This window comes from Adiantum capillus-veneris, chromosome 25 (assembly GCF_014529385.1).
Source record: "Adiantum capillus-veneris isolate H3 chromosome 25, ASM1452938v2, whole genome shotgun sequence".
Lineage (NCBI taxonomy): Eukaryota > Viridiplantae > Streptophyta > Polypodiopsida > Polypodiales > Pteridaceae > Adiantum > Adiantum capillus-veneris.
In genome coordinates, this window is record NC_140955.1 from 29,790,751 (window position 1) to 29,802,528 (window position 11,778).

The following is an 11,778-nucleotide window of genomic DNA, read 5'->3' on the forward strand; positions in this document are numbered from 1 at the left end:
ACGATGATCGAAAAGTGATTGGAAAATGGCTGGTGGCTGGTAGTTAATGGCTAGTGGGTGGAAGTCTTTGGCCGGTGCTAGCCGGACTTGTCTTCTCAAGGGCAACCACACATGGGCGCATGGGAGAATTCAACTCGGACTTGTCTACACAAGGGCGACTACACACACGGCTGCCTCTCATGAGAGAGGGCATCCCTTTTGTCTTATAAAAGGAGGCCTCTTCTACACACAAAATGTATTGTGAAGTTAATGAAACAAGGTGTGTGTGAGGTGGTGAGAGTGAAGCAAGGCAAAAGTTCCATTAAGGGTATAATCCCTTTGTAACCAAATTTTAGTTTGAAGTACCAAAGCCATTGAGTGGATGCTTTGGCCCATATTGGGTGAACCATGTATATCCTTTGCTCTCTCTCTCTCTCTCTCTCTCTCTCTCTCTCTCTCTCATAATCTTTTGTGCGTGAAAATTATCTCTCTCCATTAAGTAAATTACTCTATTATCTACTTACCTACGCCCTATTTTTCTAACATTGACTGCAGCATGGCACTACCATCTTTCTTGTTTTTTATTGTCTCCCATAAGGATTGTGGCCACGGCTCATCCACTTTACAAATTGGTTGTATCTCATGAGACTTGGGCTCATCCATTGTGTTTGCAACCACCCTCGTATCCAATGGTCCTTCAATTCCCAATTTGGTTGGTTCGCCTATTTTGTCTTTGTTTGGTGTGCTTTCATTCTCTTTTTCAGGTACATGCACTACTTGTTCATGGATGTTCAATATTTTGGGTTGCATTAGATCTTGGGTTGTCTCTATGAGCCATGACATTTCCAATCATTTTGTTTCAACTTTTGGATATGGATATGCCAGCAATCTTTGTTCTAATGTCTGATTGTTCTTCAGTCTTGCCTTGTAGGCTTGCATCATGGCATCTAGATGCGTGCTTACTTTCTCAACCAAGACTGAACCACCCGATATTGTTTTTGACTCTTTTTCTCCCTTGAATTTCTCCTTATTCTCTTGTTCATGTTTGAGTTGTTCCTCATTTGATTTAGTTCTATCTTCAAGGTCATTTTTTCCTTCAACCTCTTTGCTTTCATTCTGTCTCTCTTTGCTTTCCATGATTTTCATTGAGTCCTTACTGATAAGCTTTCAAACTCAGTTTACTCTCGACATGTTTTTAGCTACTTCTTGAGCTCGAGCTCTAGTCACTACTTTGGAAGGAACTTTCTACTTTGTCTCAAATCTGCTAGAACGAGGTAAAACCTTAATGACCTTCAAGTTCCCTTTCTCGTGTTTTTTGGGTAGTTTGCATAATGTTCGATCAAGTGTTCTTTTCCACATCCCTCATAAAATCCAAAGATTTTAGTTCTCTCACCCTTGTGTGGACAAACTCGTGCCCAACGGTTACGTCTACATTCATAGCATGGACCTTTTGGTTGGGCTGCTGGTGATGCTTCCATGGTTGTCGTGTCCTAGGAGGATATCCTCTAGGCTTATAGTTTTGGTTCGCTATGAAAATGAGCGTGTTTTTGTCCATTGTGTACTGGTTTCTTGCTGTTTGAGCCACATAGAAAGGTTTTTTAGCCTCATCTGTGCTTGCCCAAAAAGGAAAGTCCTTTGTGGCATAGGCTACTCCATCTGGCTCTCTCACATGAGTTTCTCCTCATAATAAATAGTTGGTGGCATCATTTACTGATTCATGAGTGGTTCTACCGGTTGTGTGTATCTAACAATAACTCGATTGTCTTGAGGTAAAGGCGACTATTGGCCCAATATAGGTTGCAATTTGTCTCCCCCTTGTGTTGCAATGTTGGATCCTATTTGGTACCTCGGAGCTGGTGGCAGTTGTTGTACCCTGGAGGTCTGTACAGCCTTTCCCTCACATAATATTTTGGCTAAAAAAACACTCATTTGTATCGTGGTTGATGTACTTATACTTGATTGCACACCACTTCAATGGTCTTGGTACATTAGCTGCATGAGGCTATTGTGGTCACAAATTGGGATTCTGTCGGTAAGCTTGATTCATCATTCAAATCACTTCCTTGACTACTTGATCAACATTTTGTGTGATTGAAGGAGGAGCATTACATTTTGTAGATGACTCACTAACAATTAAGGAGGTACTACTAGTGGTTGTGTCTGTATCCTCCGTCACCTCTTTGTACGTCTTGCAATTTTCCACTAGATACAACGTTTCTCTAGTGACCTGCTCAAATGTGGTGCACACCTTTAAGTGCAAATCCTTCTTGAAAGTTTCATTTCTCAAGCCCTCTATGAAGAGAACTGAAATTTGTTCATCTTGTGGTAACTCTTGCATAAGACACCTCTCTATATATTATCGCTTGTGGTAACTCTTGCATAGGACACCTCTCTATATATTATCGCTTCCTTCACCTTTTTGTTCTCCTTCTGCTTAAAAGCATAGATTTGGGAAGCCGTATTGTGCTTGATTCCTCTTTTGAACAATTCCTCAACAAACTCACACAAGAGTTGATCGATGTTTAAGAAATCCCTACTGATAGTGGCTGAAACCAAGTCAATGTTGTTCCTTCCAAAAATCAAGCTCAAAACCTTTATACTGAGTGTGGAAATCTGCAACTCGTTCAACTCTTAACACTTCCTTAAAAAGTGAAACATGTGCATATGGATCCCTTGACCCATTGTACTTTTTGGCAACACATTTGGCCACTTGAAATGGTCGCATTCTTTGTGTTTTTTCTATCATTCTCATCATTCTAGGCTCCCCTAATACAACATTTCTTGCTTCATATCCACTGATAGGTGAACTAAATACATGGTTCTCTCATCATCAAAGTATCGATCGTCGCCATAGTCCACAGGAACGATGTCCTTGAACTTGGTAGGTCTCTCTTCTAGTTTCAAAAAAATACTTTCATAGCATCGAGAAAAATGCAGAATGAAATGCTTTTCTTATCTCACTAACATTTCCCTATGCCTCTCAAGAGTAGAACTAGCAAGTCCCCAACTTCTAGCCTCTATCAAGCACTAAACCCTATGTCTAACTGCTTGATTGCTAAGGTGTAAACGGAACAGTTATCAAAATGTAAAGACAAGAAAGCTATGGTTGTGACTAGGTCACTTACCACCTAAGGATCAATATCCCCAAAAATGGCGTCAATGTTAGCGGGTTGCCGCGATTGGACGTCTGCAACATAGATGTCTGGCAATAACACAATGTCAATACTCAGAGAAGCGACTCAGATGGAGCACGGGGACTCTTTGAGGGTGTCAACCTCAAGAAGTGAACCTACAAAACGAAGCTATCTAAAGCACTAGCAAATCTATCACTCTCTACTCATGCAATTTGCCTATGTTATGTCTCACTGCTCCCGATCGTCATGCCATTTTGGCACTCAAATGAAGTCAAAATGCAACAAAATTTTAGAAGAAGGTCTAAGATATCTAGGGGCACTATCCTACCAAGTCTGGTTGCAATCCAACAAGGTATCAAAATCACAATCCATCATGATAAAGGTTCTGAAAACTGTAGCAAAACTACCCAAAAAGGTCACCCTATGGTCTAGGAACACTCTCCTATGATCAAAACGGTCAAAGTACAACCATCAACGCACTCAAAATAGCATATTTAGCTCGCAAACAGGCCATCACGAACCACAAAAAAATTGAGGATGGTTACACTTTAATTAAAGAGCACTAGACAAGGAACACAATGCAATTGTCAAAAACGTATTTGGGTTACAAGAGCTTGAGAAAAATAGAAACAAGTTGCTTGAGAGTAGCCGCTCTTAGTCGTACGCTTCAAACTCTCCAAAACTCTTGATAAAGATACAAGTTGTTTGAGAGTAGACAGTCTCAGTCGTACACCTCAAACTCTCCAATTTTTTTGATAAAGATAGAAAGGGTGTGTTCAAAATTAAAAAATTGAGTTTTAATAGGGCTCTTTTGGCTAGTGGCTTGGCTAGTGGCCGGCTTACAAGGTTCAAATCTCATAATCAGTCATTACAACTCAGATTTTACAAAAGTTTCTCTTATTTACAAAGCTTTTCTTTAAAAAATAGGGGAGTACAAAATTGATGGCTTTATGAAGAGGTGACCGACTAGGTGGGTGCCCATCTGGCTCATCCGCCAACAAAATTACACAAAAAAATTAAAAAAAATGTATGAAAAATAAATATTGTCTAAGATGTGCTTACAAGGATTAGTAAAGAATGCAACAAAAAGCCTTGTATGATTATCATAAGGATTAACATGTGTGTGACCACTAATCCCCTTCATTAGTTCTCTCTTCTTCCTATTCTAGATGACCTCTCATGATTTTTCCACTCATTTCCAACTCATTGCTCTCACACACTCATCCATGTGTGATGGATGCTTCCATATCCTAGCCGGGTCGCTATCATCTCTAGATTGACATTTTTGTTGATTCATTGGAGCTACACTACAAGGGAGCCAACAAAATAAATCCCATTTTTGTACCACTGATTTTTTGTATTTCTCACACCCTCTTGTCAAAATTTCAAGGAAATGCCTAACTGTCTGAGATTTTATATATATATATACTCATTAATAGTTCATAAACAGCTACGAAGAAATGTGGTTGCAGTAGTGTGTCTCATAACTGAAGTGAGTGGTATGAGCTTGAGTTCAAAAGTGGGAGTTTCCTATCATCTCAATTTATTTTTGCTTAAGAGCTTATGCATGCATATACCTCTCCTCTTAAGCTCCCTTTCCACTTGTTGTGTTGCTGCTCTCTGTTTGTGCTACAATGAGGAATCCAAGAAAATTGTTGCTTTAGAATCCTCTTAAGAGTGAGAGTGAAATCAAGACATGACAAAGCCAATTGCAGGAAAGAGCTACACCCAACACAAGAGCAAACAAATATAGAATACTCGTAAATCATTGAGAGACAACTTCCCAGCTATTAAGTGATATAGGAGACTAGGTCTTTCACAAAGCAAAAGGGTGAGTCATTTTTGTTGCTCCCTTGAATGTTCATTATACTTGGGATTAGTTTTCTTTTTTGTTGTTAAATAGTGTCAAACCAATCCATTCTTGCAGCTAACTTTGCAAAGCTTTAAGAGAATTAACATTATTTAAGAGAATCACAAGTTCAAGAGCATGCATGTAGTCCTTGTGTTGATTCTTTATATTTTGAAATTTACTTGATCAAGATAGCACACATTAATTATATAGTTAATTGTACTATCTGGGAAGTCACATTAGTAGTTTGGTGTTGTGAGGTGTCAATTTGATACTTAGCAATATGGGCATTCTTTCTTTTTTTTTAAAGAGTAGTTTGTTTTATGTTAATATTTTTCTATGTTTTGGAAGTCAATTTGTTTCTTTGCTTCAATGTTCATTTCACTTTTGTAGAAGAGTCACCTTTTTTCTGTTGTTAAACAGTTTCATGCTTTAATACAACTTTTCATGATTGCAATTTTGCAGCCATCTCACTTTGCAAAGTTCAAGGAGTGTTTGTATTTGGGTGCATCCAATCCTTGTGATAAACCTCGATAGATAAAAAGGAATTAGTGAATAGCATGTATTGTGGGAAAGTGACATTGCCCTATGTTGTACCAAATTGGCATTAACCATAACAAAAGTGTTGCTACACTACGAAGGTGTCTAGTATTTAATTGACAAGTTTGAATGTGGAAATATTCCATGTTGATATCCCTTTTAGTAAATTGCTTTAGCCACTGCATGTTCTTTTGAATACTTTATGGTAGTTAAGACACTACATGTTCTTTTGAATACTTTATGGTAGATAAACACTATTATGTCTTTTGTTAGTGTCAAAATGAGGATCTCTGGCCATAAAAAACTTCAATCCAAGTGCTAAAAATATAGACACTGAGTTGAGCATGAGCATGAGGTGGTGGTTTGAAGCAGTGTTACACTGCATAGGGATTGAACAACTTCTTGTTTCTTTGAGTAGCACAAGAATCATGCTATTGAGTATCCCTCTGCATTTTTTAAAAAGCTATGTTCTCATCAAATAGCTACAAAATATTTTATTGCATCTAAAAATGCTCATCACATTTACAACATATCACCTAGGACACCACACATATGTTCTTTTATAATATCTTGCTTCCTTGCACATGCTTTCGTGTAGAAGCTGAATTGATATCTCATGAAAATACATCAGGGTCCAACTTTGTGGAGTGCTAGATGAGAAATCTAATCTAGAGTTACAAAGGCCTAGATATATGCATTACAGAGTACAGAGTACACACAATGAAATATGCTAATTTGTGATCACATCAACTAACTTGTTACTTGCTTGGCCTAAGACCCTTTTCTTAAATGTGCATCTTGGATGTGGCCGCTTGGAAAGCTCTTGGCTATTGTCTTGCAGACCAAGTCATATGGCCTTAGAAGACATAAACAATGCACGCCTTTAATCGCCAACCCTTCAACACCAAAGAAACAAAAGCTACATCTCTCTCTCTCTTTCAGGCTACGGAGGGATTTATACAGATCCTAGTACACACTACTTCATACCATGCAAAGCATCATGAGGTTTTGTAGTCCTCTATTTTCAACAACCGATTTCTCATGACTTGATTTTCATGCCCTCCCTTGGCATGCCCATGAATGATGACTTCCCCGATTTGACCTTTATAGTCTTTTCAGACACAGCAAGGGATGTGTCTATTTTTGTAAATTATTTCTTCTAGTAAATTATTTGCTCCAATTTTGGTAGTCTCCAGTTGATCGACGACCTAAAAGCAAGACTACAAACCATGAGAAACACATTGTGAGCATTGTTCTTAAAAGCAAGATTGTAAGAGTTAGGAAAAACACACTGTCAGAATTCATATTTAAATTCTTTGGACTTTTTGTCCTTGATGAAAGAGCCAAAAAAAACACAGTGTGAGCACTCAAATTCAGGCTTCTTTAGGCTTTCTGTCCTTGATGAAAGAGGGATAATTAATCATTTGCAAAAGGAACTTGAGCATGAGGCTAAGTTGAAAGCAAAGCAACAACATAGAATTAGTGGTGATGGTAGTCATAATAGCATAAGTGATCACAATATCAAAAGAGATAATGATGGATACTATAGTAGCTAGACACGTTTCACATGATGATGGTGATCACGGTAGACATGATCAGCATGAGAGAAGATGTGAAAGATGAAGAGAACATGACAGAGAGGATGAATGTAGAGGGGTTCATAACCACACGGAAGGTGATCAAAGGACTTACAAAGAAAATAATGATTGGAGGGATAAATACAATGGATATGCTGGTAGTGACGATAACTATCAACACACACATTGGAGTAGGAGGGATTGAGATGATAGAAATCGTAGATCTTCAAAAAGTGTATCAATTATAAGGAAATTATGCTATTCAATGCGTAACAATGTAGAGTTTCAAGTTTCGAGGATCATTTGTGCTTTCATGATTGAAAGAAAGGGATTGTGCATGTGTCACAAATTACCACACGTATGATCAAGAGATATGGATTAAGGTTATTTCCATGACTAGGAACAAAATTAGCCTTTCCATGAAGGAGGCGCACCAAAAGACAATGCAAGATCATCTTCCTTAAAAAAGAATCTCTTTGGATGAGGAACCTAATCCCTCGTGTGTGAATCAGCCTTCAATATGTTGCAAAGGGCTCTCTTAGAGTATCATCATAGAGGAGGATGAAAATGGCTCTTCTAGGTGACCATTGAAGAGAATGAGTTCACCAGAGAGATGGGAAGTAAGGAAAACAAAACATGTTACACAATATCTAGCAGAAGAGAGGGTATAAAAAATGCTTGTCATGCAAGGGTGGGTGTAACAAGAAGAAACAACTACAAGGCCTTAGGGAGGACATCCACATCAAATGGACGATTTTGGTGGATGACCTTGCCTCTAATTTAGCACAAGGTCAAGGTACATGGCCCCTGGCCTAGATGCAAACGATGCAAGTTCTATCTACTCCTCTACCCACAATCTCTGTTGCCACCCTCTAGCCTAGATGCAAACGATACAAGTTCTATCTACTCCTCTACCCACAATCTCTGTTGCCACCCTCTAGTCTAGCTAGTAAGAGTTGGTGAGTTGGTGTGAAGATCGTTGTTGGTACTTGGAGGCACATGCTATCACAAAAGGGTGCTTTTTAGAGGCCAACTTTATGGGGTTTCATTGCCTTGCACCTTGGAAATTATTGAAGTGAACTCTCAACTTTTGACAACTAACTATTACAACATATAACTTTCCAACATATTACCTCAGCAAAAATACCTCCAACAAGCTCCACGCTAAAGACAAGGTAACATAGAGAGACATAGAGAGATGAAATTTCCATCGTACCTAACTCATGTGAAATTATTTACTAACCTTGATCTCTTGGCTAATCTCTTCCCATTTGTGCCACAACATACTTTCTCTACATTTAGAATAAGCTTTGCAAATAGACAATGGGAGCATCTACAAACCACTTGACAAAACTTTGTGTCATCATAAAGGTTTGCTATATGTATCAAAATCTCCATGTCTATGCATTTGCTTGGAGTACACAACTAGACTATGGGGCAAGGAACAATTTATGTTCCTTATAATTTCTTGGGAGGCATAGTGTGGACTCTCCACCATACTTATGTATGGTACTTTTTATGAGGTACACTATATATAGTCTATAGCTTTTTTATTACCTCATTGCATGATGAAATTTTTAACTACTCACATGGTTTTCCTATAGCTTGACAAAAATGTGTTCTCTCTGTTGCACACTCGGATGAGATGCCTGGTCTATATTCCATGTTAATTCTACACTACAATCTACTATATGTAAATGAACCGTTTATAACTTAAAAATGCACATCAATATCAAACAACATCAACACATTAATATTAATTTTTTTCAGCAAATTTCTTTGGCACGGCACGTTGCAAAAATTTTCTTTGGCAAGGCCAACCAAGCAAGGATAGTTTTTTTCCCCTCAATTATTGACTTTGAATTTGCATCGTAAAAATGACCCCTAAATTAAATTTGTAGTACCGCTCCGTTTTAACAAAAATATGGGTGCCACGGGGACAATTGGGGAAGTTATTAGTGGAGCTTTCTCTCATTTTAAATAGAAATCTTGCAAGCGTCTTTAGGTGTCAAATCAATTGTGTGTCATTAATCATGGCTTTTGCTAGGAAACCCGCTGCTTGCAAGCACCACAATGTCAAGGTATATTCATTCAACACTCCTAACATTCTCTCTCTCTCTCTCTCTCTCTCTCTCTCTCTCTCTCTCTCTCTCTCTCTCTCTCTCTCTCTCTCTCTCTCTCTCTCTCTCTCTCACACACACACACACACACACACACACACATCTTTTTTAAAAATTTTGGGATAAATTTACAAGTGGGAAACCTCAAGGCAAGGAAGACCCATGGAAACAATCATATACAAAAGAAAGAACACCAAAATGTTCAGTTGTGAAAGAGAGCTAAAAAAATTTACAGGAAAGCTAATGTATCTGAAGGGTGATATCACCAACTTCCAAGGAAAAATGTAAAGATTGCCTAAGGGAAAGCTTGAAAAACCAAAAAGGATCTCAATTAGAGCGGTGAAACATGAAGCCATTATGTTGGCACCACAAGGTCTAAGATGCAAAAAATTTGACCCACATGAAAACGACTACAAATTATTGCAAGGAAGGTGAGAGAATGCCAAAAGCCAAGAACTACCTGTAGAAGACCATAGAGGGAATATGGAGCTACACAAGCTGATATGCAGCAAAGAAAAACTCTAGTAATGTGGCAATCCCATAACAGGTGACTAACAGTCTCTTCCAATGTTGAACAACGGACACAATAGGAAGAGAGGATATGACATGCACCGAGAAATGTGCCCACCAAGAGAACTCCAAGAAAACATTGCTAGAGAAACATCGCTCCTTCAAAGGCAAATGGATCTTCTAGATGGTAGAGAGAGGCTTCCTCCACCAGGTATCACACTTGTGCATGGACCATAGGACAGTACAATGGTCAGCAAGCCAAGGAGGTGGTAGAAGAACATCATAAACTTGACGGGCAAAAATTGCCTCAAAAGGCATGTCCCAAAAATTCCAATCAGACATGCGGCTACAATTAGCCAAAGGTAGAATGGTAAAAAGTCACCCAACATGTGGTGAAGCTCTCTCCAAAGCTGACGATAATGCATGCCTAATCCAAATTGATGAGCGACAAAGGGAAACTTGAAAGTGTAGACCACCTCTTGCGGCAAAGGCCAAGACAAGAGAGAAAGTAGGCATGCCAAGGCAAACAATCAACCAAAGCAAGGGAGAATGCATGACTCCAATGAAGACTCTCCAAACGAAGCAAATTCCCTTCCCGCTATTGTCAACCATGCCATGATAAATGCATTGAAACATCTTTTCAAAAAGAATATATCAAACTGGAAGTAAACTGACATCCAAGAATGTGCCCTTCCATCTTACCAAACACTACCTCCCAGAGAGATGATTGCCAATGACCAAAGGAGGAAGTAACAACATGTTGACACAAGTAGGAAAGCATAAGAGTCCAAGGCTGAATTTGTTGCACAAGGGTTGGCAACAACATGACTTTCCTAGCAAGAGATTGTCTACACAAGAAGTCCAAGATATTGAGGCCACCAAATTGCTTAGGAGTGCATAGTTTCCCAATTAACAAGTGCATGCCTTTTTTGTGAGCATGAGTTTGCCACAAATGAGACAAAATAACTGACATAAGAGAATCTAGGCAATGACAAGACCAATGCAAAAATGGTAAATAGAACTATACATAAGCCATCAAGACACTTTGAACTATTCACAATCCATGTGGATAATTTGGCATTCAATGGTTGCATAACCCAATCCACTTTTTGAATATGAGTGACATTCCATCCAATTGGATAGCTCAAATGCCTGGCAATCACATTCAACGTAGCAATCTCTCCTGGCCACAACAGATTATGCCAATCACAAGGATGAAGCGACAAAAGCTTTGATTTGAAAAAATTAACTCGAAGACGAGTTGCAAGTCTATACAGCTCCAAAGCATCCATACTTACTTGAACATTGGCCTGGCAATTTTGAGGCATAGACAAAGAGTCATCTGCATATGCTTTCCCAATGAAGTTCTAACCCAAAGGTAATTGCAAGCCATGAAGACAAATAGTGAAAGTCAAATTATCAAGATGCATCACCAAAGCGTGAGTAGCAATAGCATACAAAAATTTACTAAGGGGGCAGCCTTTCCTAACAAAACATCCAAGAGGCCAACGTTTCATCAATTCACCTTCAATAATCCCGAAAGATGTACTGCATGCATATAAGAAATAGATGATATTGGCTAGCTTAGGACCAAATCCAAGACATGCATTGTATCAACAATGTGTTCCCACTGCTTAGTGTCAAAAGCCTTTTTATTATTGCCTTGCATAGCAAGTACATCTTGTTGCATGTATTTTGCATATTACATTCGAATCAAAACATTAGAGATTTAGCGATGCAGAATGGAACCATATTGAGCTTGATGAAGTCCGGTAAGAAGGTTATCTTTAATCCAATTTGTCAATAACTTAGCCAATATCTTGTAAAAAAACAAGCATCGAAGTAATTGGCGCCAATGGGAAAATGCTCACAAAGTGGTTTCTTAGGCAATAATTTTAGCAAACCCTCTTTCCAAGATACTGTCAAATCTTGTTTCTCCCATGCTGCATTCAACATGAAGAGCAATGGCTCTTTGAGAGTTTCCGAAAAGGAGAGGAATAATTCCATAGTAAGCCCATCCCAGCCAGGGGATCGCCAATGGCCCAATGCAAGCAGTGCACAATGTAATT